The 12,028-nt window shown below is 46.1% G+C and overlaps 1 long non-coding RNA gene and 1 pseudogene across 7 annotated transcripts in view; one reads left to right on the top strand and one right to left on the bottom strand.

The window, feature by feature from the left end:
• LOC115029857 (uncharacterized) overlaps positions 1–12,028 on the top strand; it is a 243,969-nt gene that overhangs the window by 107,235 nt on the left and 124,706 nt on the right. The window lies entirely within an intron of this gene.
• Positions 9,839–10,443, bottom strand: LOC110285031 (large ribosomal subunit protein eL27-like; annotated as a pseudogene).

The raw sequence follows: 12,028 nt of genomic DNA on the forward strand, positions 1-12,028 counted from the left end.
ACACCCCCGCCCCTCCAAACACCCATCACACCCCTCACCTCTGCTCCTACTACCTACCAACTAGGTTGTTTTTTGACTTTTAAAATCATTATCACTAGTATAGCCTTTTAAAGAATTCCATGTAAATTAAACCACACAGTAGGTATTTCTGAGGTGTGCTAGGCTTCTTTCACTTAACATGTTGTTTGGCTAAACTTGGCCAAAAAATCTGTCAATCTTGTTCATTTTTTTCAAAGAAAATTTTTCCTTGAGTCTTTTTGCTATTGTTGTTTCTGTTTTATTAATTTCTGCTCTGCTCTTTATTATTTTACCCTGTCTGTTGCCTTTGGGTTTGAGTGTTTGCTTGCTACTTCTTAGTACTCATCCATGCTGCTGTGTGTGTAGTTCATTTGTTGCAACACCTTAGTTTTGAGGTTTCATCGTACCGTCCTATCTGGCCTGGAACTTGTCTACAAGGCTGACGTGTGTTAATGGTGATCATCCTGCCTTAGTGTCCCAAGCAGTCGGATTCAGACATAGTGATCATGCTTGGTGTTAGCAGTGGTGGCTGCTGCTGCTGTTGCTTCCTCCTCTTCCTCCTCTTCCTCCTCTTCCTCCTCCCTCCTCCTCCTCTTCTTCCTCTCTCTCTCTCTCTCTTCTCTCTCCTCCCTCCTCCCCTCCCTCCCCTCCCTCCCTCCCTCCCTTCCTCTCTCTCTCTCTCTCTCTCTCTCTCTCTCTTTTTTTTTTTTTTTTTTTTGCAACAGGATTTTTCTATGTAGTCTTCTGGTTATCCTAGAACTTACTTTGCAGACTAGAGAGTCTTGAACTCAGAGTTGCAGTTTCCTAAGAACCTTCTAAGAGGTGGGACTAATGGTGTGCACCACCATGCCCGGACGGTGAGACATTTCTTTTATCCACTTTATGTCTTCAATTCCTTTCTATAGTTGAGTTCTAAGAGTTATTATATACCTTTTTAAATTTTGGTGGTTTTGTTTGTTTGTTTGTTTTTAATTTTCTGAGACAGGGTCTCACTGTATAAACTAGGCTGCCCTGGAACTCACTGTGTAAATCAGGCTGACCTGGGTCCCACAGAGATCTGCCTGTCTCAGCCTCCTGAGTGCTGGGATTAAAGGCGTGCATCACCACCACCTAGCCTTAGTTTCATTTTTGATGCTGTGATAAAACATCATGACCAAAAGCAATTTAGGGAAAGGAAGGGTTTATTTCTTCTTCTGTTTCCAGGTTGTTACAGTCCATCATTGAGGGAAGTCAGTTAGGAACTTGAAGGTAGCCCTGTCACTGTTTCACTCACATGGCCTCCAACTAAGGAACTCACTTCATAGCTAACGCAGTAAGTGCATCAAGGACCACGGGAGGGGGGGGGGAAGGATGCTCGTTAGCTGTCTTACAGTATGTCTGCCTTCCTGTAGCGGTCTTACACAGTTTAAGATCACAGCAGGTGAGACCTTCCATCCATTAATGATCAGGACAATCCCACATCTCCATCTGATCTGGGAAATTCCCAAATGGAAGTTTTCTTTTTAGGTCATAGCAAACAGACCTTTATCTGGGCTTGGTAGTCTACACTTTTGGTCCCAGCACCCCAGGCACAGAGGCAGGCAGAACTCTGTGAGTTCAAGGTCAACCTGGTCTAGTACAAAGCTACTATGATAATATTATCTTAAGATAATAAGAATAAGAAACTAACAGCACAATTGATAAAATAGCTAAAAACCAACACACTCATCATAGCTAGTTATCTAAGTCTGTTTTAAAGTTAAGATAAGCTGTAATCTACTCAGAAAGATTCTAAATGTAATACAGCGTTGTTATTTGTAATCTCAGAATATACTTTAGGTCCCTAGACCTGTTCATACCATGTGCTTGTCACTTGGCTTTTTCTAACCTACATCTTTCTTTCTTTCTTTCTTTCTTTCTTTCTTTCTTTCTTTCTTTCTTTCTTTCTTTCTTTCTTTCTTTCTCTTCTTCTTCTTCTTCTTCTTCTTCTTCTTCTTCTTCTTCTTCTTCTTCTTCTTCTTCTTCTTCCTGCTCCTCCTCCTCCTCCTCCTCCTCCCCCTTCTCCTCCTTCTCCCCCTCCCTCGTGTCTGAGTCTCTGCCTGTGATGATTGGCTTCTTTGTTGCCTAGATTTTTTTCTTTTTTAAAAAAGATTTATTTATTATTATATCTAAGTACACTGTAGCTGTCTTCAGATACACCAGAAGAGGGCATCAGATCTCATTATGGATGGTTGTGAGCCACCATGTGGTTGCTGGGATTTGAATTCAGGACCTTCAGAAGAGCAGTCAGTGCTCTTAACCACTGAGCCATCTCTCCAGCCCTGTTGCCTGGATCTTTACATATAGGTAAGATCAATGCATTATTCAGCCCTGTGTATCTGCTTTTACTTCATTTAACATAATGGCCTCCAGCTTTAGCCATGCTATGTCAGATGGTGGGATCTCTAGTCACTGTTCTATCAAGTGTACTGTGTAGACATATCTTTTATCAAAGACATGCCTTCAACTGTTTTTTTTCTCCTCATTCAGACATGGCGGTACTGTTAATCCCACCAGGAGAGAATAAGACTACTACCACAATTTTTGAGCCAAATTTAAAGCAAACTTTATTAAATTCTGGCCAAGACAATGTCCAGGTTCATTTCCAGGTCCCCAGAGTATGGAAGCAACTTGTATTTGTCAGAGACTTAGAAAGGCAGAACTCACAAGGCTCTATACTTCCTGCCTTCCTCCAGTGGGAGCAAGCATACATCCTGATGTAGCTCCTCCACACATGTGTGTGATCAAGCACATCTTGGGCAGTTGAGGCACCCAAGCTTGTTTACAGAAGTTTGAAAACACGTGGCTTGTTACCTTACATGAGCAGCCCCCAACATTCCAGGAAGTCAACTCTCCTTAGGCAAGTGGGGCTTCCAGGCGAGAGGCATTTTATGCTTTATAGATCTGTTAAGCGCAGTAATTTAAACTTAAAACATAACATCAGTCCTCAAAGTTCTATAGCTGGAATTTTTTGGGCAAAGCCTGAACCCTGAGAGGCTTGTTTTTTGTTTTGTTTTATGTATGTGGGTGTTTGCCTATGTGAACGTCTGTGTGTGCATCATGTATATGTGTACAGGGGTAAGGCAGAAGTACAGTGAAAGAGACACTTGGGAGCTGCCAAGTCAGTGTTGGGAGTTGAACCTGGGTCCTCTGTAAGAGCAATCAGAGAGCCATCTCCACAGCCTTGTCTTGAAAAAAGGAGCCGGGTGTGGTGGCGCACGCCTTTAATCCCAGCACTTGAGGGGGCAGAGGCAGGCGGATTTCTGAGTTTGAGGCTAGCCTGGTCTACAAAGTGAGTTCCAGGACAGCCAGGGCTATACAGAGAAACCCTGTCTCAGAAAACCAAAAAAAAAAAAAAAAAAAAAGGAAAAGAAAACAACAACAACAACAACATCCCAGCCTGGTCTACGTAGTGAGTTGCAGAACAGGAAAGTCAGGGATACACAGAAAGATCCTGTCTCTAAAAAATCTAAAAATAAAATGTAAAAATCCTGTGTGTGTATGTGTGTGTGTGTGTGGGGGGGGGATAAATCTCAGAAATTTCTTTTTGTCTTCCATCATTTGGTTCCCCGGGATTGAACTCAGGCCATCAGGCTTGGCAGAAGTGCCTTTCCCTTTGAGCCATCTCCCTGGTCCTTCTTTACATTTCTTCTGCTTGAGATTTGTCTAGCCTATTGCCTCTATGGGCTTTCCTTTTCCCCAATTTTGGAAAATTTGGGCTGTTGTCTCTTTGTATATATTTTCTCCCATCACTTCCTGCCTTCCTTTCCCCCCAAGTTCTTGTTGGAAGTACATCCGCTTGTGTACGGACGTCTCCACTTCGATGATGCACTGCTTCCTCTGGCATTGCTCTCTACTATCAACATTTCATTGTTGATGGTTTCTGTTGCCTGAATTTGTTATTTGTGTGTGCATTCCTCTCTCTCTCTCTGTGTGTGTGTGTGTGTGTGTGTGTGTAAGCCAGAATGATCATGTAGGTCCTAGGGATTGAACTCAGGTCTTTGGACTTGGCAGCAAGTGCCTTTACCTGCTAAGCCATCTTGCTAATTCCACAGCTGTGATTTTAAATTCTCTGAACCCTTCTTCTAATTGGCTCTGTGGCTTACCCCATTTGTTTTATTTTTCTTTGTAGATGTGACCTTTCCTATACCACATTCTCTCCCCATGATGCGTTGCTCTCTTGTTTCTCTGTGGAGCACACTGTTATAATTCCTCTTTGGTGTCCGTGTGCTCATTCTATCATCTGTGGCCTTTCTGGGTCTGCTCCTCTTGACTGCTTTTACCCTCATTATGGGCTGTATTTTCCTGATTTCTGGGTCTGTCCCTCTTGACCGCTTTTTCCCTCATTATGGGCTGTATTTTCCTGCTTCTTTGCAGATCTGACAACTCTGGATTTGGATGGTATGAGCTCTGTATTGTAGCATGCTGGGTTCTTGCATCTCTCTAGTTCCTGTCTGAACTTGGTTGGTCTGAGATGTAGAGCTCCTTGGAGAACTAGCTTGATCCCTGTGAGTCTGCTTTTCAGCACAGCTAGGGTGAGTGTAGAATAGTGTTTATCTAAACCAGAGGTTGCTGCACTATGCCCCACAGTCCAGCTGCCTGTATTGGGAAATAAAGTTTTATTGGGACACACCATGGCTGTCTGTTGACATCTTGTCTGTGGCTGCTTTAATGCTCTGGCAATAGAGCTCTGGGGCATTGCAGCAATGACCCTGTGACCCACAGCCGGAAATACTTAGTATTAAAGGAGCACTTTGCCAATATCTCGCTAATTTGGGCTCAGTAGGGAAAGGCCTGCTCTGAAGGACCGTACCCAAAGCTGTCTGTGTTCGGAAGTCATTCTAATCTGGTTGGGTGGAATGCGAACCTTTCCTTCCCCAGCAAGCTCCTAGATTGGCCTGCTTACTCATTCTTCCCTGCAGTGGCCCAGGACCCTGCCCCTAGGCAGTTTGCTGGGTGCTCCTGGATTTACCTTTATTTTTTCCCTCAGGGAATCCCTTGTCTGGTACTTGGTCTAAAAACTTACCTAGTTTCTGAAACCATTTGTTTTATAAATGTTGTGTTGTCTTTTGTGGCTGGAGGCTGATATGACTTTTGTCATTGTTTGAGACAGAGTGCCATGCAACCTACTCTGACTTTACATTCATCATTAGCTGAGGCTGGCCTTGAACTCCTGACCTGTCTCTCTTCACCTCCCAAGTGCCTTGCCCAGTTTACTGAACTCTGTGTCGTTGCTTCTGTGTCCTCTGGGTAGACACAGAGTGAATGCTTAAGGACTTCACATTAGTCTAGAGCTAGCCAATTCTGATCCGAACTCTCCATTATACCATTTGCTATGATGTGGGCGTACTCAGGTTTTCTGGGGGGGAATACATTTCTGACATTTTTTGCTATCTTGATGCCTAGCTGGGATGTGTCAAGGGCTTTATGTTTCTGCCCCGCCCCCATGCTCTTAGAGGGAGGCTCTGCTGCTGCTAAACATATTGTTAGATGGGAAAACTAAAGCTCAAAGATGTTGTCACTCTTCCCAAATGGACCCACTAGAATTTGGGCCCAAGTTGGCGTGACCAGCCTGGGACAACCCACTGGCTACTCTGATATCCTGAGGTTAACACTGCATGTCGGGTGACTGGAGACTCATCAGTGTTGGACAGACTGAGGCTGTTGGCACCCTAGGAGAATGCCATTTCCTTTGTAGAAGAAACTACAGGCTTGCCATGTACTTGGTATAAAAAAACAGCAAAGCACTCAGAGCACTTGTAATCAGGCCTGACACATTGTAAGTGCTTCAGAGAGGGAAGCACTCTGACCCTCTTCCAAGCCTTCTGATTATAGTACTACAAATATTCGCTGCTTTGGCTACTGAGTACTAGACTATCACTCCTACCTTACACGGCCGGGCCCATCCACCATTCCAGAGGCTTATTCCATCCAGGGGTAAACAGGACCTAACTCATGTTTCTCCTAGCACACTGGAATGTAGATCAGTGCTAGAGTATTTGCCTAGTGTGAGAGTGCATGCGTGAATGAATGAATGAATGAATGAATACAGTTTCCCTCAGAAGCAGCGATGCTGGAGTCAGTAATTCAGGGTTTACGGTGACTTTGTAGGTTAGAACTATTACAAATAGTGACAGACAGCCCTATTCTGGCTGCATCAGCTCTTGAATACTTAATAGTGGTTAACGTAGAAAAGAGGAAGTAGCTTTACTTGGCTTACAAGTTAACCCTGGTAGGAAGTGTATCTCAGTCAGGACTCAGCTGGAGAGGTGAAGCCAGGGGAGACTGCATATGTGAAGAGCTGGCTTACACAGAGGCTTGGGCAACTGTGGGGTGGGATGGGGAAGTGAGACTGCAATTTGCAGGGAAATGATTGAGATGCTCTCAGGTCTCTGTGGCTGTGCCAGCTGTCTGAAAGAGGGTGCACAGGAAAGGAAGGGAAAAGCCACTGGGGCTCCACCAGCTGATGGAGTTTGTCAGTCTATCTGTGGGTCCATCTGTGGCCCATCCTCCCCACCCCTCCTTCCTTGTTTACTTGCCAGGAAAATCTCAGTCCCTCTGCTTAATTGAGTTGAACCCACTAAGGGTAACCTGTTTAGTTAAAATCGACTAATTAGGCCTTTAATGAAATCTATAAAACCTCTCCCCAACAACACAGCAATTAGGGCTTCATTGCAGAACTGGAGGGTGAGGAGTGTGGTGGACAGTGGCTGCCTGCTCCCTTTAGACTCTGTTGTGTAGAAGCCCAGTCTGTGGATGTTTGTGGAAGTATTTTGTTTCTAGGAGTTAGAATGATAACCTTCTGTGTGGGCGAGGTCGCATGATCGTCCCTGGCTATCTTCCTATGCAGGCGACTTTTGTTTAACTTTTTTCTCAGGATGGTGAGTGGAGGATCATGGGGCCATCTTTATTTTACAGGCGGAAAGATTGGATGAAAAAAGTGAGTTACTCTATCAAGTGATGGGAGCAGGGCCTAGGCTCAGTGTGGCACTGGGGCATGCTTGCCCCTTAAACGCTCCTGCATGTTGTAGGAGGACAGGGTCTCCATGGGAATCCCATAAACCTTGGTTGGTCAGAAAGCACAGGGCCACACACTGTAGGGGATATCATCTCCCTCAGTGCTGCAGCTATAGTTTCTGCCTCAAGCATGCTCCTCAGGTGCCATCAAGAGACCTCTGAGCCACGTGTCCTGTCAACAAGATGTGCAGGGACAAAGATAGAGTACAGACTAAGAGAAAGGCCAACCAGTGACTGCCCCAAACTGAGACCCATCCCATGAGCAAGAACCAATCCCTGACACTATTAATGATACTCCATTATGCTTGCAGACTGGAACCTAGCATAGCTGTCCTCTGAGAGGCTCCACCCAACAGCCAATGGAAAGAGATGTAAGGACTCACACCCAAACTTTAGGTGGAACTCGGGGAGTTTTATGGAAAGATGTGGGAGAAAGATTGAAGAACCTGAAGAGGACAGGGACTCCACAGGAAGACCAACAAAATGAACTAACCTGGACCCTTGGGGGCTCTCAGAGATTGAATCACCAATGTACTGGCTGGTTTTGTGTCAACTTGACACAGCTGGAGTTATCCCAGAGAAAGGAGCTTCAGTTGAGGAAATGCCTCCATGAGATCCAACTGTAAGGCGTTTTCTCAATTAGTGATCAGGGGGGAAAGGCTCCTTGTAGGTGAGACCATCTCTGGGCTGGTAGTCTTGGGTTCTATAAGAGAACAGGCTGAGCAAGGCAGGGGAGGCAAGCCAGTAAAGAACATCCCTCCATGGCCTCTGCATCAGCTCCTGCTTCCTGACCTGCTTGAGTTCCAGTCCTGACTTCCTTGGTGATGAACAGCAGTATGGAAGTGTAAGCCGAATAAACCCTTTCCTCCCCAACTTGCTTCTTGGTCATGATGTTTGTGCAGGAATAGAAACCCTGACTAAGACAACCAACCAAAGAGCAAGCAGGGCCCCTGCACATGTGTGTAGCAGGTAAGCAGCTTGGTCTTCCTCAAACGGCTAGAGCAAGGGCTATCCCTGAGCCCATTGCCTGCCTGCCTACCTGCCTGTGGACCCTGTGCCTCTAAAAGGACCTCATTGTCTGGCCTCAGTGGGTAGGGGATGTGCCTAGTCCTGCAGTGACTTGAGGTGCGCAGGGGGTGGGAGTCGGGAGGGAGTGGGGTTTGACATCCAGAGGGGGCTTCTCCTTAAAGAGAAGGGGAAAAAAGGAATTGGGGGAAGGACTTACATGATGGGGTACTGGGAGGAGAGAAAGGGCTGATATTGGGTTGTAAAGGGAATAAATAAATAATTTTAACAACAACAGAATCCCATGAGCCATCTATGTTTGGAACCAAACAGACTCCTTTGCCACTTGTGCCACACCGGTACATATCCAGACTTGCCAGGTTCCTGTCCCGAGGCTTCACTGTATCCCTTGGCCAGGTTCTCACAGAACCTTCGTGATGAGCTCTGCTCCTCCCCATCTCCTTTACTCATGAACACCTGCACACTGTGGTGGTTAGGTTTCTGCTGGCATGACAGACAAAACATCAATGAAGAAAAGAACAAGAAGATCTCAAGGCAGGAACCTGGAGGCAGGAACTGAAGCAAGGGCCATGAGGGATGTTGCTTCCTGACTTTGTCTCCATACAATTTGGGATCCCATGTCCAGGGGTGGGGTCTGCCCCTGTGAGCTGGGCTCTCCCACGTCAATCACTAAATCAAGAAAAACGCACCATAGGCTTTCCCATAAACCACCCTGGTATGTGTGTGTGGGTGTTTTCAAAGTTGAGGAGGAACTCCCTTCCCAAATGCTTATATCAAGTTGATCCAATAAATTAATAAGATAAATAAATAAAAACAAACACGCAAAACCTATCCAGGACACGTGTGTCTAAGTCACGTTCGCCATGGGATGAGTATGGCACTGACAACTAGAGATAAGACATCCCTGGGACAAACAGTCATGAACCTTCAAACCTTCCATTCTCCTGTCCCAGAGAAAAGGCCGAGAGAGGAGGGTGCCACATGGAACAGGAAAGCCAGGCCCATCGTGCCCCCCCCCAACTGCCTCTGTCCTTCCTTTGTTCTGCAGATAAACACAAGACTGTGTGGTTTTCCTTTTATAGACAAACACATTGAAGTCATTGACGTCAGCCAAAGTCCCCCTTTATCAACATCCTTGCCTCTTTCCCCTCCTCTCTCGCAGTCTACTCTAGAAATGACCATGACTGCCTGCTCAGTGTGTACCTTCATAGGTTTTTAGTCCATGTACTTACTCGAAAGCGAATATGCTGTTTGGAAGATATTTATGACTATTTAATATAGTCGGTCTGTGTTTTCCAGTGGGTGGGAAGTTGGGAGGATGGACTGTTTCTATGGACTTCTTCCTGAGTTTTCTTGCTGCTTCCCAGATGTCTATATCCTTCCTAGGCACAATGGCTGTGTAAAGAAGGTCTTGTGCCTGGATTCCAGTTTGTACCTATGAGCTAGGTAAACTAGGCAAGGATGTTGGCGTCTGTTGTCTGTGTTTTAAGCTTGGGCTCTGAGACAAGACAACACGGGCCAGGTGTCAACTGCAGAGGTTTTGGTTCCCACAGCTGGGGGCTGAGATAACCAAGGTTGTGATGCCAGGGTTTGGTCTGGATCCTCTTCCCTGCTAGCAGACAACAGCTACCTTCTCATGGCGCCTTCATAATGCAGGGATAAGGGGTCGGGGGTAGAGTGAAGAGGGAAGGAGGAAATGCCTTCTATCATTTATTTATTTTTATTTTAAAAAATTTTAATGATGAAAACAAGAATATACCTAAAATTGAGGCTTCTGGAAAAACTATTTGTTCTTCCCTGTCTTGTTTCGATCCTCAAACTTGACCTTGGCCTCCTGCCTGGCCTTGCTTTTCAAAGCTGGATCTCTGATCACATTCTTGTTGACAACAGAGTTGTCCAAAGGGGATGTCAACAGAGCCCCTTGCTGGGCAGTGGTGGCGCATGCCTTTAATCCCAGCACTTGGGAGGCCAAGGCAGGAAGATTTCTGAGTTCGAGGCCAGCCTGGTCTACAAAGTGAGTTCCAGGACAGCCAGGGCTATACAGAGAAACCCTGTCTCGAAAAACCAAAACAAAAAACAAACAAACAAACAAAACAAAAACAAAACAGAGTCCCTTATGTGCATGAGGTGGTTGTAGTTATAAACTTTCACAAAGGACTGGATCTCAGATCGCTTGATGATTTCCTTCTTGCCCCTGGCAGCTGTCACTTTTCAGGGATAGCGGTCAATTCCAGCTACCAGGGCATGGCTTTAAGGGCTGTCTGAGGTGCCATCATCAATGTTCTTCACGATGACAGCTTTGCATCTGGAGCAGCATCCAGCTAGGACCAGCACCACTTTCCTGGGTTTCATAAGCTTGCCCATTTGGACTGCGATCAGCTGGCAGCCAGCAGAAAGGAAAGAAGCGCACTTCTGCTAAACCTTCTAACATTTCAAAAATCATGTAGTTCTTTTCATTATTTTAAATTATGTGTAGGTGTGTATGTGTTTGCATGTGGGTGGGTGTGTACATGTGAGCACAGATGCCCATGGAGCCAGAAGTATCAGATCCCCAGGAGCTGGAGTTAAAAGCAGTTGTGAGCTGCCTGACATAGATCATGTGGACCAAATTCTGATTCTCTGGAAGAGCAAGTGCTCTAAACTGCAGAGCCACCTCTCCAGCCACATAGTCCTCTTTTTAAAGGGGGAAGTTTGAAGGGACACCATTTATTCCCTAGCCTTGCCCACAGCCTTACCTCGGGGCCACCACATGTAGCTCTGAACTTCGCTGGTGTCCTGAGTTCAGGGTTCTGCCCTAGTGAGCCCTTTCTAGGATGCTCATTTGACACATGCACTTCTCACAGTGGGATGACTTGCCTGGACGGAGGGAAGCTGAGGGCCTCCCAATGGCCTCCATCCCTAGCATTCCATTTGAATTAGTGGAAATTTCAACCACCGCATTGTGAATGGTTCCAGATGTGAGGCCTGCAGAGTGAGGTAGCTGGAAAGGCAACTTAACATTAAAAGCTACGCTAAGCTTGGGGTGGGGGCCAGTTACCAGCACCTAAGGATCTAGGCTGGGGAGAGAACCATGACGGGATGCCTGAAGCCTGATAAAACGGGGAGCTTGACGCATGTCGCCATGAAACAAGTGGCCTGCCAAAGCCAATTAAGGGACCTCGTCCTTAGGCTCAGATCTCGGTTGGCCTAAAAGGCACAGGACAAAGACCGAAGGGAATAAAGTCCACACAGACTTACAGGGAAGAGACAGCTGTGCATTGGGGGATTTGAAGGCTTCAGAGGAACAACTGGGAAAGGCCCACATGGAGATTCTGTGGTGGGGACTGTGAGTCTCCCGGGATGCTCCCAGACACGTTTCAGATGCCAGGATGAAAGCGTGGGAAGTGGGGCTTTAGGGTAGATGGTGCGGATGACGTTTGTGGAGGCAATATTGGCGGAAATGAGCTCCCAGCTTGATGTGGCGGGAATGCTCGTAAGAAAGCTAGACATGAAGACAGCGTGCATTATCCTGTAATGGAGTGCTGGCTGTATATGGAGAACCGTGCGGCAGAGGGCCCACCAGGCTGAGCCTGGAGAAGGCAGAGGGTTGGTTGAGGGGACAAGAGGCTAGGGTGGCGAGCTGACCATTCATTCTCCTGGTGGGTTGACTCAGGTCATCTGTGAGTGTGCACGTAGGTGACAGTTAACTTTTGTGGTACCAGATAGTCACCATAGGGAAAATCACTGTTGGCAGTAGAGAAGGGGCAGCGGTACGAGGTTTGATTCTAGACTTTGTGATTAGGCAGCACTTCTGTAGGTGATAAAAAAAAATCGTAGAGTCAGCCCTTTGTATCCATGGCTCCCATAATCACAGATTCAACCAACTGTGGATGGAAAATATTCAGAAAAAAATAATGAAATCTAAACTGAAAATACACCAACATTTTGCTTGCCTTTCCTTAAACAAGAC

This window comes from Mus caroli, unplaced genomic scaffold (assembly GCF_978045245.1).
Source record: "Mus caroli unplaced genomic scaffold, Mus_caroli_1 scaffold_19, whole genome shotgun sequence".
NCBI lineage: Eukaryota > Metazoa > Chordata > Mammalia > Rodentia > Muridae > Mus > Mus caroli.